General features: G+C 38.8%; 1 protein-coding gene across 1 annotated transcript in view; it reads left to right on the forward strand.

Annotated features, from left to right (window-relative positions):
• The window catches only part of BCAS3 (BCAS3 microtubule associated cell migration factor), a 703,975-nt gene that overhangs the window by 140,207 nt on the left and 542,946 nt on the right, over positions 1 to 20,822 (forward strand). The window lies entirely within an intron of this gene.

Below are 20,822 nucleotides of genomic sequence, written 5' to 3' on the forward strand. Positions count from 1 at the left end.
ATCTTACGTGATTGTCTCCAGATGTTAAATTTTACAGACAAAGATTTTAAAGCAGCTATTATAAATATGTTCTAAGAACTAAATGAACTATGTGTAAAGAATTAAAGGAAAGGGTTATAGCAATAACTCAACAAATAGATAATCTCAACAAGGAATTAGAATTTATATAAAACTCAAATGGAACTTCTGCTGTCAAAAGGATATAAAAGATATAGAAAGTGAAATAGGCCTGGATGCAGTGGCTCACGCCTATAATCCCAGCACTTTGGGAGGCCAAGGCTGGTGGATCACTTGAGCTCAGAAGTTCAAGAACAGCCTGGGCAATATGGTGAAACTTTGTCTCTACCAAAAAAAATACAAAAAAATTAGCTGGGTGTGGTGGCACATGCCTGTGGTCCCAGCTACTTGGGAGGCTGAGGTGGGAGGATTGCTTGAGCCTGGGAGGCAGAGGTTGCAGTGAGCCTAGATCTCACCACTGCACTCCAGCCTGGGTGACAGAGTGAGACCCAGTCTCAAAAAAAAAAAAAAAACAGTTCATAAGTTGTTTTCATAAGTTGTTTTATGGATGTAGACCTAATATGTCTTGTTGTTAAGTTTTTGTCTAAATGTTTGTAGTAGGTGAGCATATGGTGATGTTGAATAGAGTAGACTCTTTAGTAACTACTGTTGGGGAGGAATAATTTTCTCTCCTCTCTTAAATTCTTTGGAGAGAGGGCTGCAATTTAAACTGATGAAAGGCAGATTAGCAAGAGGACAAAAAATCAGATTTAATTACATATGTACATATCGGAGTTTGCAAACAAATGTGATTTAAGGTGGCTTATATATTATCTCAGTAGGAGATGGGGATGGATAGGGACACAATTTATAGAAGGGCACATTTTGTAGAACAAATGACTTCTTAGAATGGGAGCGGAAGAAAGGGCACTTGTGACTTTTTGGAAAATTAAGGTGGTCCTTAGGAGAAAAGACAGGAGATGTGATAGTTTTGTAACAATATCTGTTTGGGAGTGGTCCTAGAAGAGATTAAGTTGCTCCAGGGGAGGAGATTTATGACAAATGAGGTTTTTTGGAGGACTCTGCTCTGCTTTTAGGTAGATAAAGTATACTAGGAACTTGAGCGCTATCAACAATCCATGAGTCGATACATACATACATACATACATACATACAGTTGAGTTTATGACAATTAAGTTTGTGTGTTCATTTATTTATTTTAGAGACAGAGTCTCCCTCTGTCACCCAGGCCCAGGTGCAGTGGTCCAATCATAGCTCACTATAATCTTGAACTCCTGGGCTCAAGAGATCCTCCCATCTCAGCCTCCTGAGTAGCTGGGACTCTAAGTCATGCCACTGTTTGGCTAATTAAAAAAAAAAATTTTTTTTTGAAGAGATAAGGTCCCACGATGTTACCCAGGCTGGTCTTGAAATCCTGGCTTCAAGCAGTCCTCCCATCCCAGCCTCCCAAAATGTTGGAATTACAAGTATGAGCCACCACATCTGGCCCAATCGTATTATTCTTATTTTATGCATGAAGAAGCTAATAGAGGTTCAGTCACACAGTTAGTCATGGACCCAGGCTTTTGCTTGACCCTCAAGCTATGTTCTTTCCAGTAACCATACTGTTTGTCATTATGGAGGGCATTCCTCCATACATACACAGGCATATTCCGTCTGTAGACTGTATTAAGAGTGCCCTAACCTCAGATTTATATATTTACACTTTTCTGACCAGTTATTTTCAGAGGTAACAAAGATTTCTTAAAAAAAAAAAAAAAAAAAGGTAGGAGGTTACATTAGGAGCAATTAAGCAATTTGTTTATCCCTGCCAGAGTACCTAGGACTACAGTTGTGTGCCACCTTGCCTGGCTAATCTTTGTATGTCTTCTTTTGAGAAGCGTCTGTTAATGTCTTTTGCCCACTTTTTAATGGCGTTTTTTGCTTGTTGAATTGTTTAAATTCCTTATAGATTCTGGATATTAGATATTTGTTGGATGCATAGTTTGTGAATATTTGTGAATCTATAAATATTCACAAAAAATGTTCACTACAGATATTCACAAACTGTGCATCCAACAAAGGTCTGTAGATTGTTTGCTCTGTTGATAGTCTCTTTTGCTGTGCAGAAGCTCTTTAATTAGTTCCCAATTGTCAATTTGTTTTTGTTGCAGTTGCTTTCGAGGACTTTGCCAAGGCCAGTGTCCAGAATGGTATTTCCTAGGTTTTCTTCTAGGATTTTTATAGTTTAGGGAGTCCTTTCCCCATTGCTTGTCATTGTCGACTTTGTTGAAGATTAGGTGGTTGTAGATATATGCAGCTTTATTTCTGGGTTCTCTTTTCTGTTCCATTGGTCTCTGTGTCTGTTTTTGTGCTGGCACCATGCTGTTTTGGTTACTGTAGCCTTATAGTATAGTTTGAAGACAGGTAATATGATGCCTCAGCTTTGTTCTTTTTGCCCGGGATTGCTTTGGTTATTCAGGCTCTTTTTTGTTCTATATGAGTTTTAGAGTAGTTGTTTTTCTAATTTTATGAAAAGTGACATTGGTAGTTTGATAGGAATAGTATTAAATCTATAGATTGCTTTGGGTAGTTTGATCATTTTAACAATATTTATTCTTCCAATCCATGAGCATAGAATGTTTTTCCATTTGTTTGTATCATCTCTGCTTGCTTTCAGCATTGTCTTGTAGTTCTCCTTATATCTTTAACCTCATTGGTTAGATGTATTTCTAGGTATTTTGTGTCTGCGTGTGCCTATTGCAAATGGGATTACATTTTTGATTTAGCTCTCAGTTTGTACGTTATTCATATATAGAAATGTTACTGATTTTTCTACCTTGATTTTTTTTTATCCTGAAACTTACTGGAATTGTTTATTAGTTCTAGAAGCCTTTTGATGGAGTCTTTCGGGTCTTCTAGGTATATAATCATATTGCCAGTGAAGAGAGATAATTTGGCTTTTTCCTTTTTTCCTATTTGAATGCCTTTTATTTCTTTCTCTTGCCCGATTGCTCTGGCAAACAGTAGCTTCTTAAGAGAGTCTTTGTGTTAGGCGTATATTTTGATGCAGTGTTTCTGCATAAGCAAAAGATACTTTTGTTAGTACGTTTGATGTATACCATTTAGTTACTTAGAATTTTTCAGTGTGGAAAATAACTTCTCCAATTTTATTTTATTATTTTTTTTCTTCATTTAAACACACGTTTAATGAATTCAAAGGAAGTCTCCTTTATGTGATAGCAATAATATAAGAAGGACATGGCTATTAGAAAATTGTGGTCGCTAATTTCAGGAACACTATTATTTAAAAGTCCCGTGCCTTCTAGATTCCTCAAGGATCTAGACCTAGAAATACCATTTGACCCAGCCATCCCATTACTGGATATATACCCAAAAGATTATAAATCATGCTGTTATAAAGACACATGCACACGTATGTTTATTGCAGCACTATTTACAATAGCAAATACTTGGAACCAACCCAAATGTCCATCAATGATAGACTGGATTAAGAAAATGTGGCACATATACACCATGGAATACTATGCAGCCATAAAAAATGATCAGTTCATGTCCCTTGTAGGGACATGGATGAACATGGAAACCATCATTCTCAGCAAACTGCTGCAAGGACAAAAAACCAAACACTTCATGTTCTCACTCATAGGTGGGAATTGAACAGTGAGAACACTTGGACACAGGAAGGGGAACATCACACACCAGGGCCTGTCATGGGGTTGGGGGAGGGGGGAGGAATTGCATTAGGAGATATACCTAATATAAATGACGAGTTAATGGGTGCAGCACACTAACATGGCGTGTATATACGTATGTAACAAACCTGCATGTTGTGCACATGTACCCTAGAACTTAAAGTATAATAATAAAAAAAAGAAAAAAGTCCAGTGCCAACTTATGTCCAATACAAAGTAATTTCAAGAATGGGCAGATTCCTTCACCTGCTTCCAGTTTTTAAAATAAAGTAACAAAAAACAGCAGGCAACTGATGATGTAGAACAGAAGATGTAAGTGCTTCCAAAATAATTTAAGTTAATGAGACTCAGTTTATAGGCATAAATATAGGTGATATGAGGAGTCATTCAGGGAATCAATGAAGTCTGAAATAATGGAAAGAGTAGGAGAATACCTAGTTGCAAGACAGCAAATAGAATAGTGACTGCATCAAATGGAGATGGAGAAAGCCACACATAATCATGAAGTGTCTGCTTAGAGACATTCTTCAATTTCACATGTACCTTGAGAATGTTTTCTTTATCTTGCTCATCTTTATTTCTTTCTTGGTATTAAGCACAGTGCCCTATATCTAGGAGGCCCTCAAATATATATATATATTTTGCCTAAGTGAATTTTAGGAAGCTTGCTATAGAAGTAGTTATACTCGTCCTTTAGTTTTTAGTATCACTTTTTTATGATTGAGAATATCTCTTAATCTGAGGAATCATATGTACTGTACCTGGGTATTTACATTTTCATAGCCACTTGGGTACAAAACCTTAGGACATCCCTCCATTTGGAGAGGAATGGGATGTGCAGGTTGCTCTCCATCTCCCTGGCACATGCTTTATTGAGCACCCATGTAGTTTAGACTTTGTCAAGTTGCTTATATTCACAACTAATACTACCTATTAAATTATTCTTGGGAAAATTCACTAAGATTTTCTTTCGATGTATAACTTTTCTTTTTTTTTTTTTTTTTGAGATGGAGTCTTGCTCTGTCGCCAGACTGGAGTGCAGTGGCGTGATCTCAGCTCACTGCAACCTCCATCTCCCGGGTTCAAGCGATTCTCCTGCCTCAGCCTCCCTAGTAGCTGGGACTACAGGTGCTACACGCCCAGCTGATTTTTGTATTTTTAGTAGAGATGGGGTTTCACCATTTTGGCCAGGATGGTCCCGATCTCTTGACCGCGTGATCCGCCTGCCTCAGTCCCCCAAAGTGCTGGGATTACAGGTGTGCACCACCGTGGCCAGCCAGCTTTTCATTTTTATAAATTCATAGTGCCTTTTCTAAGAAGAGGGGAATTGCTATGGAAAGTGTCAATCAAAGTCAAAATAAAAATACAGAGATGACTTCCACAATGGTTGAACTAGTTTACAGTCCCACCAACAGTGTAAAAGTGTTCCTATTTCTCCACATCCTCTCCAGCACCTGTTGTTTCCTGATTTTTTAATGATGGCCATTCTAACTGGTGTGAGATGGTATCTCACTGTGGTTTTGATTTGCATTTCTCTGATGGCCAGTGATGATGAGCATTTCTTCATGTGTTTTCTGGCTGCATAAATGTCTTCTTTTGAGAAGTGTCTGTTCATGTCCTTTGCCCACTTTTTGATGGGGTTGTTTGTTTTTTTCTCGTAAATTTGTTTGAGTTCATTGTAGATTCTGGATATTAGCCCTTTGTCAGATGAGTAGGTTGCAAAAATTTTCTCCCATTCTGTAGGTTGCCTGTTCACTCTGATGGTAGTTTCTTTTGCTGTGCAGAAGCTCTTTAGTTTAATGAGATCCCATTTGTCAATTTTGGCTTTTGTTGCCATTGCTTTTGGTGTTTTAGACATGAAGTCAGTGTGGCGATTCCTCAGGGATCTAGAACTAGAAATACCATTTGACCCAGCCATCCCATTACTGGGTATATACCCAAAGGAGTATAAATCATGCTGCTATAAAGACACATGCACACGTATGTTTACTGCGGCACTATTCACAATAGCAAAGTCTTGGAACCAACCCAAATGTCCAACAACAATAGACTGGATTAAGAAAATGTGGCACATATACACCATGGAATACTATGCAGCCATAAAAAATGATGAGTTCGTGTCCTTTGTAGGGACATGGATGAAACTGGAAAACATCATTCTCAGTAAACTATCGCAAGGACAAAAAACCAAACACCGCATGTTCTCACTCATAGGTGGGAATTGAACAATGAGAACTCATGGACACAGGAAGGGGAACATCACATTCCGGGTACTGTTGTGGGGTGGGGGGTGGGGGGGGCGGGGACAGCATTAGGAGATATACCTAATGCTAAATGACGAGCTAATGGGTGCAGGAAATCAACATGGCACATGGATACATATGTAACAAACCTGCACATTGTGCACATGTACCCTAAAACCTAAAGTATAATAAAAAAAAAAATACAGAGATGAATCTCTATGCAAAATGTTTTATTTGAGAATGTACATAAAACAGAATTGCAATTTGGGGCCACATACACAGTTTGGGGTGGTTTTGTTATGTCTGAAGAACAAAGAAAAGCTTGGGAAATTAGAGAAATGCAACATATTGTTTTAGAAGAAAGCTCATTGGCGCTAGAGTGACAATGGTGGAGTCATGCCAGTTCGTTTCAGCAGTTACTAGTTATAACTGATCTTAGAGTTATAGCAGGCAGTTCCAGCAGCTGGGCTTTACGGCTAATTTTTGGAGCAAGTGCTATGTGCCCCAAGTGCTTTCCCCCACTGGCCCCTCAACTCCGATTTAGTTGGGTAAGACAAAAATGGCCCAATTTGTATAATTAGCTCTCACCAAATAATCCCAGTTGTTCATATTTTATCCTTTAGTAATAAATACATTGCCCCAGCCCAAAATTTAACATACTCTCTCTTACTGCATTGATGACAGTCATTAAAATGCCATTTATTTAGGTATTCTAGTGTTTTGTTTTGTTGTGTTTTGAGAGATCATACCGTAATAATTCCAGATAAGTCATTTAAGCTCTTGGAAAGGGATAATGTTTATTGTGCCACTGATCCAGAAACTAAGGCAGTGTCTTGTGTAATAATGTGAGAGAGGGAGGAAACCAAAGTTTATTGTGTGTTATATGCTAAAAAGTTCCCAGAATGTAGCTATTTATGGTTAGGATCTTGTTGGCTACTATGAGTAATAGCAAATGAGTAACATTATTCAAGAGCTGACTGCAGATCTTGAAGAATGTTTAATCCAATATATTATGATCACATTATACACATTATGTGAAAATATGACCTTTATGTAGAGAGAATCATAGACTATTGGAAGTGGAAAGAACCTTGTAGATCATGCCATTTAACTGCCTTGTGTTGTAGATGAAGAAAAGAGGTTAAGTGTTTGTCCAGAAGCTCCCATCACGCATCACTGTGGTGGGAAAAAATTCTTGTAAGAGTGAGCAAAAATTTCTTCATCTCAATTGGTTAGGAATCCCTTATCTCTTGTTATATAGGCTTTCTATGGCCATTGTTTCCAAGACTGGATTTTAAGAATCAGAAAAATAGTCTTTTGCCAAGCAAGGACATATGAAAAAATTATAATTGACTATCAGTTACTACTTTGAATTTACTTTGAGAAAAGCAAAATAATTTTTTTTTTTTTTTTTGAGACAGAGTCTCACTCTGTCACCCAGGCTGCAGTGCAGTGGTGTGATCTTGGCTCACTGCAACCTCCACGTCCTGGGTTCAAGAAATTCTGCCACAGCCTCCCAAGTAGCTAGGACTACAGACACGCGCCACTATGCCCTGCTAATTTTTGTAATTTTAGTAGAGATAGGGTTTCCTCATGTTGGCCAGGCTGGTCTTGAACTCCTGGGCTCAAGTGATCCACCCGCCTTGGCCTCCCAAAGTGCCGGGATTACAGACGTGAGCCATTACCCCCAGCTGAGAAAAGCAAAATAATCTTAATAGCTAAATAGGAGGAAAGACTTAATTTCAAAATTGGCTGTTTATAAAATAGAATACAGTTAATTCACAATATTAATATTTTCCTCTCATTATTACAAACTGGCAAAAGCGTCATCTTGGATTGGCAGAAGTCCATGGAGTGGTATGTGGAAACCAGTTTCCTAAGCTGCAGTTATTAGGTGGAGGTGAAGCGCAGTGTCACCATCCTGAAGTGGTACTGCAGTGACTTTATTTCAACATTTGTCTAATGTAAATAAGGGGTATGTTATTAAATAATCAGAAGTAGAAGCATATTGTTTGGGATAATTGGTATGGGACTCTTCTTTTCATCATGAAAAATCCCAGAGCCCTTATATATGATACCTGGTGTTTTCAATTTTGACTGATTTTTGTCCGTTGTGTTTGCAAGGTCTGACCGATATTATCTCCATAGGCAGCAAAGTAGATTTATGCCGTTTTCCCAGTCTTTGCTGCCTGTAGACATGGGCTCTTCCAGCAGTTCCTTGGCACCAAATCCAGACACCAAGTCTTTCATTTGCCCATCTCTCTGGCATTTTTCAGGCTTTCTGTGGGTATCTGGGTTTTCTTCTAGCTGTCTGCCATGGCTCTGTGGCTGTCTTTACTGCTCAAAGAAAGAGCTTTACATCTTTGGTATACCATTTATGCTGACAGCTACCACACTGGCATAGAGACCTTTTTAATGGGATGGGTTAGCATACTAGGTGATCCAATAACATAGGTGATCTGTGGGGCTCTGGGCTTTAGTATTAACTTAGAACCACGGAGACCTCAGTGCATGCTAGATATGATCTCTGTTTATCTGATTATGGATGTAGGAAATCTTAGGGAAATAAGATGACTTTACTGTTACTTCTATTTAATTACTCTTTCTCATGTGGCTTAGGGATGTTTTTTATAATATGTCTTAAAATGTTAACATTGTCTTTGATAAACAGGAGTCACTAGTATAAATGCTAATTGTGTACATTTTTCATGACCCCAGTTCACTTAATTACCTAAAGCAAATTTTCAGTTTTTGTGTGGTGGTAAGGCAAAGGGCCGGGAACATTACACACCTGACTGACACTTAATACAATTTTAAAACACATGCTGAACAAATCTCAGTGGGAGGTTAAAAGTAGTCTGTCAGTGTCAAGGAATACACATATTATATTGTAAAATTGTAACCATGGGCTAGTTGTTTATACATTTATTTTAAACTATAATATTTAAACTATGGACACATCTAAAGACTCTGTGAGATTATATTTCAGACTTTGTATATTTTCTTGTGATATTGAAATTGGTACAGATCTCAAATGGTTTACCAAAATGGTTATTTGCAGATGACCAAACCAAAGGAATGCTGGTTTAATTTCTTACAGAATTGCCTTACTTGCTGTTTGATATACGTATTCCTGAAAATCTGGGCTGCTAGGGCGCTTGCTGGAAACAGATAGCATACTCAAATTGGGTGATTCTAAGAGAGTTTAAATGAAATAACACATGTGGGAGCTGAGACTCACTATCCTTCCTCCCTTCCCCTCCCCTTCTCTTCCCTCCTACCCTCCCCCTCCCCTTCCTTTCTTCCTCCCTCTCTTTCTGAGACAGGATCTCACTCTGTAACCCAGACTGAAGGCAATGGCTTGATCCTAGCTCACTGTAGCCTCAAACTCATGGAATCAAACAGTCCTCACACCTCAACCTTCTTAATAGCTAGGACTACGGCCGTGAGCCACCATGCCTGGTTTATTATCATTTCTAAGCAAGAGGAGATAACCCTTAGTAAATCCTGCAGAGAAAGTGACATGAAGAGGGTTAGCAACAGGAACTGTGGCCTCTGGTGGATGGATTTAGCCTATCTTCAGTAACCTGACAGTGGGACATCTTTTTTTCTTTTCTTTTCTTTTCTCTTTTCTCTTTTCTTTTCTTTTCTTTTCTTTTCTTTTCTTTTCTTTTCTTTTCTTTTTTCTTTTCTTTTCTTTTTCTGAGGCAGAGTCTCGCTCTGTTGCCCAGGCTGGAGTGCAGTGGCACGATCTTGGCTCACTGCAAGCTCTGCCTCCCAGGTTCATGCCATTCTTCTGCCTCAGCCTCCCGAGTAGCTGGGACTACAGGCACCCGCCACCACGCCCAGCTAATTTTTTGTATTTTTAGTAGCCAGGATGGTCTTGATCTCCTGACCTTGTGATCTGCCTCAGCCTCCCAAAGTGCTGGGATTACAGGCGTGAGCCACCGCGCCCAGCCGACGGTGGGGCATCTTATTTCTCCAGAGGCTTTCTATGGGGTCAACCCAGTCAGAAACTAGGGGCTGGATTCTAAAGGTCCAGAGAGCCCACTGATGCAATTCACAGGATATGGGTCAGTCTCCCAAGAAAAGGAACAAGATATAGAGAATGCAGTATGTATTTGGAGGGCAGTATACTTCATTCTGCAAAATTTCACACTAAAATGGATAGAAATAGACTTGGTGAAAATGTATGCAACATTGTTTTCAGAACAATAATTTGAATACAAAATTAGAACATTTAAAAGTTGTTTTAATGCTAATTAAAAAAATTTAAAAAGTGAAAGATTTTACCTAAAAAAGACAAAGATGCCCTGATGGAATGGGGGTATAAGAAAGAGTTGAGACTGTTAAGTTATGGAGAAAAGAACAAAATGGACAAAGACCAGGGAGTAACACTCTTTAAGCACTTTCAAGCCAGAGGACATGGTTAAACTGAGCCATGAAAAACATGATTTCTCCTGGTTTTCTACATTCAGTTGATCTAATGTACTTTGTATTCAGTTGCTGTTAAATTATAGTACAAAAAAGTAAAATGGCATGAATTTTATTTATTAATAAAACTCTCTTTTTTTTTTTGAGACAGAGTTTTGTTCTTGTCGCCCAGGCTGGAGGGCAGTGGCGTGATCTCGGCTCACTGCAACCTCCGCCTCCCGGGTTCAAGTGATTCTCCTGCCTCAGCCTCCCAAGTAGCTGGGATTACAGGTGCTTGCCACCATGCCTGGCTAATATTTGTATTTTTAGTAGAGATGGGGTTTCACCATGTTGGCCAGGATGGTCTTGAACTCCTGACCTCAGGTGATCCACCTGCCTCAGCCTTCCAAAGCACTGGGATTACAGGCATGCGCCACCGCACCTGGCCATAATACAGCTTCTTTGATGTACTGACATTATTTCTCATTGAGAATCATAATTGTAGCAGGAAAGACTGCAGTGTGTGAGGTCATACATACATACATACATTTAATTATTGTATAATTGAAATTCAATGAACTATACATATTTAAAGTGTATAATTTTATGTGTTTGATGTGTATATACCTTTGAAACTCTTTCTACAAACAAGACAATGAACATCTTATTCCCCAAAGTTTCCTCATGTCTCTTTGTGATTCTTCCTTCGGCCCCTCCCAGCTCTTTTCTTCAAGATAACCAATGTTCTACTGTCTGTTAGTATAGATTAGTTTGCATTTTCTAAAGTTTTATATAAGTGGAATCATATAGTATGTACTCTTTTTTTGTCTAGCTTTGGTTACTCAGTGTATTTATTTTGAGATTCAGCCATGATATTACATGTATCAATAGTTGTTTTTTGTTTTTTGTTTGTTTTTTTTTTTGTGACAGAGTCTCCCTCTGTCACCCAGGCTGGAGTACTGTGGTGCGATCTCGGCTCACTGCAACCTCTGTCTCCTGGGCCCAAATGATCCTCCCACTGAGGAGCTGGGACTATAGGTGCGCCCCACTGTGCCTCACTAATTTTTGTGTTTTTTTGTAGAAACAGGGTTTCACTATGTTGCCCAGGCTGGTCTTGAACTCCTGAGCTCATATGATCCACCTGCTTTGGCCTGCCAAAGTAGTACATTCATTTTTATTGTGAAATATTATTATATTGGATTAGTTTACTAGAGTATGATTATGCTCTCACCTGTTAATGGATATTTTGGTTGTTTTTAGGTTTTGGCCTTTACAAATAATTCTGCTATGAACATTGTATTCAAGTCTGTATAGACATACATACTTCCTTTTCTCTTGAGCAGATACCTACAAGTAGAATGGTTAGATCACATGTTAGATGCATGCTTTTCAAAGTGGTTGTACAATTTTACATCTATAAGTAGTGTATGAAATTTCCAGTTTTTCTGCCGCTTGAGACACACTTGACGTTGTCAGTCTATTTTATTAAGTCTTTTTGATTTTAGCCATTTTAATAAATATGCAGTGGTGTGTCATTATGGCATTAATTTGGATTTTTACAAGTTGTTCTTCATTTTCAGTCCTTAATTCAGTTACCTCTTCATTCATATCTCCCTGTTATTTGGCCATTTTGAGTTTGTGAATTTCTCATTTATAATATTGTTTACCTGTAATTGCTGCAGACTTACCTCACGTAAGCTCTTGAAAAGCTATACCTGTACTACTTTACATACACTTTTTTTTTGGCGTAACGGTTTTTGCACAAAACACAGTTTTAAATAAATATAAGTTAAGAAGTAATATTTCTATGTATAATTTCAGGCAGAGACACTATTGCCAGTTTAGTCAAAACAGCAGTCTCTAGTCAAAGAATATTGTATCAAACTACTTTGAAATGTACAGTTTCCAATTATTGCAGAAGTCCGTTTAAAGGAATTGCACTTCCAGGTCAGACCTATCAATGTTCTTGTGGTGTCCCCTCTCACTTGAATCTGAGCTTCTTTGTGAGACTCGCTTTAACCAATAACATGTCAGTAGACATACCAGAAATGCAAGCTTGATAAATGTTTTTATATTGGGATTTACTCTATGAAACCACCATAGTCATTATCATATGAGGGTGAAATACCACATGGAGAAAGAGACCCAACCATCCTTACTCTCTCAACTTGCAGCCAACTCAGAAGTAGAAAATAGCTATATGAATGAGCCCAGGAGAGAATAACAGAAGAACAACCCATCTAATTCACAAAATCTGAGAAATAAAGTGATTATTCACTTGAGCCAGTATGGATTCTTTTTTTTTTTTTAATTTTTAATTTATTTTTGCACACAAAGCAATAAACATTTTCTAAAAGTACATACAAACAAAAAGATGCATATCAAACATATTAGGAAGGTTGCACATGGGAAGACGGGGAATAGAAATGGGGGGTGGGAATTAAAGAAAATAAATGAGAGAGAGACTTTGTATGGATCAATGATAATAACTCAATCCTCTATTTGACAAAGAAGGAGGAGAAGGAAGAGGAAGAAAAAGAAAGTGGGATAAAGGATCAGAAAGGGAGGAAAATAGAAAAAATTAGAGTATGACTCCAGGGTAGACCTGTTTTGTTGTCGCTTGGTTGGTTGGTTGGTTTGTCAGTTGCATTTTTCATATGTTTTGCCATGTTGGCCAGGCTGGTCTCGAACTCCTAGCCTCAAGTGATCAACCCGCCTCGGCCTCCCAGAGTACTGGGACTACAGGCGTGAGCCACCACGTCCAGCCCCCACATTGCTTCTGGCCTCTGTGGTAGACCTCCCAGATGGGGCGGCCGGGCAGAGGCGCTCCCTACATCCCAGACGGGGCGGCCAGGCAGAGGTGCTCCTCACCTCCCAGACGGGGCGGCCGGGCAGAGGCGCTCCTCACTTCCCAGACAGGGCGGCCGGGCAGAGGCGCTCCTCACATCCCAGAAGGGGCGGCCGGGCAGAGGCGCTCCTCACCTCCCAGACGGGGCGGCCGGGCAGAGGCGCTCCTCACTTCCCAGACGGGGCGGCCCGGCAGAGGCGCTCCTCACTTCCCAGATGGGGCGGCTGGGCAGAGACGCTCCTCACTTCCCAGACGGGGGAGCCAGTATGGTTTCTAGTGGTTTGTCATACAGCAATAGATACATGAACCATAGTAACCACATTTGTATTAAAACAAAAAGTTTTGCTTTGTTTATAGATGCCTAGTTAGCGGGTAGATGTGGTAGTACTGTCACAACTCTTTAATCTGTAGTTTGCCATGTTTCCCTGTGTTTTGGAGCACCCTTGATTTTAGTTTTTATTTAGTCCTAAGTTGTTGTTTGATTTTACAGCAAGGGAATCATGAGTCCCAGAAAGGTTGAAAAAAGGGTGAGGGGAATGGTGCAGATACAAGGGAAGCAAAGGGGAAAAAACTTTAATCATTTTTCAAAAGATGGCTTTATAGAGAGGATTGAGGCCCAGCAAAGTGGCTCATGCCTGTAATCCCAAGATTCTGGGAGGCTGAGGTAGGAATATCACTTGAGCCAAGGAGCTCAAGGCTGTGGTGAGTTGTGATTGTACCACTGCGATCTATCCTGGGTAACAGAGTGAGACTCTGTCTCTTACAAACAAAACAAAATGGAGAGAGAAAGGGAGAGAATTGAAAATGGATGTAGAATAAGAGAAGTTAATTCTGTTTAGAGTTAGGTCAGTCACTGAACTGGTTTTATGTTCTAGGAAGTTTCGTCATCTCCAAAAATAGTCATGGTGTTTGAGAAATGTAAATTGTATGTAATACGCCACATGGAGAATGAAAGCCAATGGTACGTTAATATTGTCAAATTGTGAGAGAAGGCAGTCTTCCATCTTGTGCTTTTTTTCACACAGAGATTCTTCTTTTATGACTATGCCAGGTTTTTGTTTGTTTTAATTTTAGTGCCATGGTGTTGAGGAAAAGAAAATTCTCATTAAGCATGTCTGATTCTGGTATTGAATGTCCCCCTGGAAGTGGATCACCTGACTACTACCTTACAAAATATGACTCCCTGGCATTCTTTCTTATCAACAGCCCCTTACAATCAAGTCACTTCTCACTTTGACTAGTATAATAAACTTTCATTATGTGTTAGTATTCAATTCATTTTTCTTTCTCTTGAGTAAATATGAGTTTGTATATAATTCATTACAGTTTTTCCCATTAAAAGTAATGGAAATGATTTTCCATTTAATGCCTTTTCTTTTAGTGGCAGAGTTTTCAGGAAGAAATTCCAGTCACTAAGTAGGCATACATGTATTTATAATTATGTTGTGCTGTTGTTTTTAGTTTTCTGTTTTGTGGGATTTGGGGAAGATATTTTTATTATCTTTTATGATTATGATTTTCTGATGAGACCCTTACCTTCAGCTCCTTTCTTCTTTCTTGCTTTTATCACAAAATTCCCAAGGGACACATCTCATTTCTGATGCTTTCCTTCTCTGATTCTTTCCCTTTGACTGGTATCTCTTGTCCAGCACATGTTCTCGTCTCCTTCCTTGTGATTCCCTAGTAGCCCAGGCTTTGATCCAACAGGTCTTAAGCCTGTTTTCAGCATTTCCCTGCCCAGGGTGAGACTCCCTGCTTCTCAGAGTGGATCCTACATGACTTTTTTCTGTGTTCTGTCACCAGTAGATCCATTCCATTCTTCTGTTTTGCAAGCAATTCTTGCTCAGCTCTGGTGCCAGCTCAGGAGCCATCTTGGCCAATTTTGAATATTTATAATCCCCCTACATAATTGTTATTTAAAGTTGGTGGTGTTTCTGTTTTCTAGTTATGCTGTGTTGTGATTTAGGGGTGATTTCATTTGTTTCCCTTGCCGATGTGTTGTTTTTTGGAAGATATTTGGAGTTAGGTGGTCATGTACACATGCACAAACACATTTGTAAAAATACGTGGGTTGGGCTGGGCGCAGTGGCTCTTGCCCATAATCCCAACACTTTGGGAGACCAAGGCAGGAGGATCACTTGAGCCCAGGAGTTCGAAACCATCCTAGGCAACATGGTGAAACCCTATCTCTACAAAAAATAGAAAAATGAGCTGGATGTGGTGGCGTGCATCTGTAGTCCTAGCTACCTGGGAGGCTGAGGTGGGAGGATTGCTGGAGCCCAGGAGGTAGAGGTTGCAGTGAGCTGAGATCACGCCACTGCACTGCAGCCTGGATGACAGACTGAGACCCTGTCTCAAAAAAAAAAAAAAAATTAGGTTGTGTTGCACTTATGTGCACCTTGCTTGCTTTTCTCTTCTAATGTATTATAGTCCAGTTTTATGTAATGATGAATATTGATCCTACCTTATGCACATTATTTCATTATATACATATCTTAGTAATATACATTTTGAAAATATAGATAATAGATTAAAAGAGCTTAAAGCTTAACATAGGCCATCTTGTGCTTTCACCACATCTCCGAATCTCATGTGTGGCTTTATAAGATTTTGTGTCAGAGTATGCTGGTGTCCTAGTTTGTTCCTTGCACTATAACAAAATACCAAAATGGATAATTTATAAATAATAATTTATAAATAATAATTATTTATAATAATTTATAAACAACAATTATTTATAATAATTAATAAATAATAATTATTTATAATAATTATTTATAATAATTTATAAATAACAGTTCTGGGTGCTGGAAAGTCTGTGATCAAGGCAGTGGCAGGTTTGGTGTCTGGTGAAGAAGGCTCAGTCTTTGCTTCCAAGGCTGCACTTTGAACTCCATGTCCTCACATGGTGGAAGGGCAAAAAAGGTCCTAGGGTGTTCTCTGCAGCCTCTTTTGTAAGGTTGCTAATCCGATTCATGAGATTGGGAAAGCTCTGCCTAAAGGCCCCACTTCTTAATACTATCTCTGGGGATTCAGTTTTTTTTTTTTTTTTTTTTTGAGACGAAGTCTCCCACTGTCAGACTGGAGTGCAGTGGTGTGACCTCAGCTCACTGCAGCCTCCGCCTCCCAGGTTCAAGCAATTCTCCTGCCTCAGCCTCCCAAGTAGCTGGGATTACAGGAGCCCGCCACCACGCCTGTCTAACTTTTTTTTGTATTTTTAGTAGAAACAGGGTTTCATTTTGTTGGCCAGGCTGGTCTCAAACTCCTGACCACATGATCCTCCTTCCTTGACCTCCCAAAGTGTTGAGATTACAGGCGTGAGCCACCATGTCTGGCTAGTTTTATTTTTGATTGATTAATTAATTAATTAATTAATTTTGAGACAGAATCTCACTCTGTTGCCCAGGCTGGAGTGCAGCGGTGTAATCTCGGCATACTGCAGCCTTCACCTCCTGGTTTCAAGCAATTCTCGAGCCTCAGCCTCCTGAGTAGCTGGGGTTACGTGGGTGCACCACCACGTGCAGCTAATTTTTTGTATTTTTAGTAGGGATGGAGTTTTGCCATGTTGCCTCAAACTCCTGGGCTCAAGTGATTCTCTCACGTTGGCCTCTGAAAGTGCTGGGATTATAGGCATAAGCCACCATGGCTGGTCCAATTCAAAAATTTAGCATATGAATTTTGGGGGACACATTCAGACCATTGCAGCTGGTAAGGTAAAAAAGAAGAAAGTATTTGTGAAAGGTTTGCTTCTATACTGTCTGATTCTAAACTTAAGAATAAAAATTGGCCACATATTTATTAAAATGGGATTATCTCCCTAACCATTTTACTGCCATATATTTCATGTAGCAGTGTTGCAAAAAGGTATGTTTTCCATGAGCTACATCTAATTCTTGTCTTTCTTCTCTTCTCTCCTGAGCTATTTGCCTGGAAATTTAATGGGGGTACTTAGAAATGTGACATAAAGAAAGATCACCAGAAGATAGTAGTCTACAATGTATATCTGAAGAAAGAAGCCCACAAAACAAATACTGGCATAATGATATTGTGGATGATATTAGGCCTTCAGTGGCAGCTTTTGTAATTTAACAGGAACTCTACTTGTAGTGATATTTCTGTTTAATGGATACAAATTTGATTTTGTATTTGATAATTTTTTTCATATGTAGGTTTAACCTAAGGTTTATACTCCATAACATTTATTAATATTCCTGAATCCATAGATGAAAATATAGAATAATGGAACTAACAAGGGTTTTGGAGTCACACAGACCTAGCTGTGAGTTACTAGCTGTATAAACTAAATTACTCGACAGTTCTTAGGCTCACTTTCCTTATTTGTAAAGTAGTGCTTATATATAACTGCTGTGATTGGTTCTTGTGTGAATTCAATGAGGCACTGTTTTCAAGTATTGATTACCTCCTGATACATGTTAGGTGTGCCTCATACTATTTGGGTCTGGAAGGTATTAAGGATAGTTAGATATCACTCTTCACCAGGAATTTCTTTTCATTTATATTTATATACTTTCTTTGAGTGGGAGTTTTGCCTCTATGACTGTTCGAGAAATAGGGCTGTACCCAGCTTATCTGGTGCTTGTGCTACAGATTTGCCAGTCTTCATGGCCTAACCGCGTACTGCATCTAGAGGTCTTTACTTTCATTGGAAAATGGTAATGTGTTCATATTCCCAGTAGAAGCTCATATAGTATAAAGCTACGTGTGTGTGTGTTTTTGTATGTGTCTTTATTGAGGTATATGGAAATATGATGAACAGCATATATTTAAAGTGTACAGTGTGATAAATTTTGACATCTGTATATGTCCATGAAACCATCACACTCCAATCAAGATAACGAGCATATCCATCACCCACAATAGTTTTCTCATGTTTCTTTGTAATGCAGCCTTCCTTTTCCTCCCTCTGTAGAAGAAGCGTGTTTCTATGTAATAAGTCTTCCCGAGTAGCAGTGCCATCTTCACTTTGTAATGAGGTTTTTTTGGGAAATACTTTGCTGTCACATAGTTCAAAGTGACTTTAGTATACAGTTAAAAATACAAAGGTAAAAGTATTGAGTTCCAAGTTGTTTTTTCTCCTACTCTACAACTTAACCAAAAAGTAAAGCTTTCCATCTAGAACCAGTTCATAAAACAACTAAAAGGCTTGCAGTTTCTCTGTGTAATCATTTCAAAGCAATAGTTTTTTTTCAGCCACCAAGAAGGATGCAGTCTTGACATATAAATAGAAAACAGATTGAGTTTTTGGCTGATATTGCTATACTGGTTTAAATGTTGGTCCAGTCAACTTCAGGCTTAGATTACAAGATTTGCAAATTAGAGGAAAACCAAAAGGGAAAGAACATCTGCATAGATTCTGACTTTGTGGAATTCCACACAGGCATGCCTACTCTACTTCTGGTGGAACAGGCCATGTGCATAGTGAATAAGCCTGAAAAGAGATCACTGTTGTATTGTGATTATGTTAAAGACAAAAGTTGAAGTAGATAATTAGGCAATTCATTATGGAGAACCATGACAGTTTCTACGTCAAGTATTTTTAACCATTTTTTTGGGGGGAAAATCTTTTGTTGATACAGTGATGTGTTATTTTGCCAGAATAAAACCTTGCTAAATATCACTAATTATGTTACTTGATTTTCTGGTATCAAAGTATTGGGATTTGAAAAAGGTGGTTTGCTGTAACTAAGGTTTTTAAATTGGTTATAATCAAAGACTATATGGATATAATTTATTCTGTAAATGACAACACAGTCTCAGTGAGATGTAAGGAATCCTTGTCTGCTACCGGGCTGATCATACATTGTGTATTTGATTTTAAGATGTTTTCTAAAGATCACCTCTCCTGCCATTTAGATAGGAATCTTAAGAACTGCTTTATTTGATTTTTTTTCCCTTTTATTCTGAGAAGGGACTTCCTTATGTTCTTTCAAGACATGTTTATGGGTATCTATTATGTGTCAGCTACTGTTAAATAATCCAGGACATCGTTTCTTAACTGAGAGGAAAAAGGTAGAGATGATTTTGATCCCTAGGGGACATTTGGCAGTGTCTGGGGGACATTTTTTGGTTGCTACATCATGGAGTAGAAGGTGCTGTTGGTATCTAGTGTGTAGAGTCAAAGAACCTGCTATACTGTGCATCCTATAATTTGCAGATCAGCCCTTAACAGCAAAGAATTATCTAGCCCATAATATCAATAGGGTCAAGTTTAAGAAACTCTGATCCAAGAAGATAAAAATCTGTATGTCTAGAACTGACATTGCTAGACATTTCTTGCTAGAGCTGACATTCTAGCAAGGGGACTGAAACAGTAAAAAAATAAGTAAAATATATAGTATGGTGATGTAATGTATAACAATAGTAGAGGGTCGGGCGCGGTGGCTCACACCTGTAATCCCAGCACTTTGGGAGGCTGAGGTGGGTGGATCATGAGGTCAGGAGTTCAAGACCAGCCTGGCCAACATGGTGAAACCCTATCTCTACGAAAAATACAAAAAATTAGCTGCACATGATGGTGTGCGCCTGTAATCCCAGCTACTCGGGAGGCTGAGGCAGGAGAATCACTTGAACCCAGGAAGCAGAGGTTGCAGTGAGCCGAGATCATGCCACTGCACTCCAGCCTGGGCAACAGAGCAAGACTATGTCTCAAAAAAAAATAGTAGAGAAGGTAGTTAGAAAAAGTTGGACAGGACAGTGGTGTTTGTAGTTGGTGGATATTTGGATTGTTTGCCATTGGAGGTTTGATGAATAGTGTGGATATGAACATTTCTATATTGCTTTTGGTGTACATTTCTGTTTGGTATATATAACTAGGAGTGGACTTGCTGGGTCATAAGTTGTTCTTACTATCTTCTATCTTATTATTTTCTTATATCTTGTTAGATATTTCCAAGCAGTTTTTATTATTCCATGAGCCTTTATTTATTGCCAGTATATGAAATGATATAATTAGAACAATGTAGTAAATGTGTGTCATTTCCTGTGTTGATGATATCAGGAGTCTTATGAGATTGCCTTAAATAATTGGGATTTGAAATTCTGGATGTGCTTTTTCTCCACTGATAGCTATTGTAAATATACTTTTGTCTCTTAATTTCTCTTCCTAGTATTCAAATGTTGAACACTTTTTAAAAATTTGTATTTATTTATTTATTTATTTTGAGATGGAGTCTCACTCTGTCGCCCAGGCTGGAGTGCAGTGGCGCGTTCTTAGCTCACAGCAACCTCTGCCTCCCAGGTTCAAGTGATTCTCCTGCCTCAGCCTCCTGAATAACTGGGATTACAGGTGAACGCCACCAGGCCCGGCTAATTTTTGTATGTTTAGTAGAGATGGGGTTTCACCATGTTGGCCAGGCTGGTCTTAAACTCCTGACCTCAGGTGATCCACCTGCCTCAGCCTCCCAAAGTGCTGAGATTACAGGTCTGAGCCACCATGCTGACCTATGTTATGTCTTTCTCATGTTAACTGATTTTATCCAAAACAATTGTTGTGACAAGTGGTTTTCTTTTCATTTATATAATTTTATTAACATCTTGTTTACCAAACACAATATACAAAGAAGGTTAAAACAGTTATTGTGAGAT

This window comes from Hylobates moloch, unplaced genomic scaffold, assembly GCF_009828535.3.
Source record: "Hylobates moloch isolate HMO894 unplaced genomic scaffold, HMol_V3 SCAFFOLD_10, whole genome shotgun sequence".
NCBI classification, from domain to species: Eukaryota; Metazoa; Chordata; class Mammalia; order Primates; family Hylobatidae; genus Hylobates; species Hylobates moloch.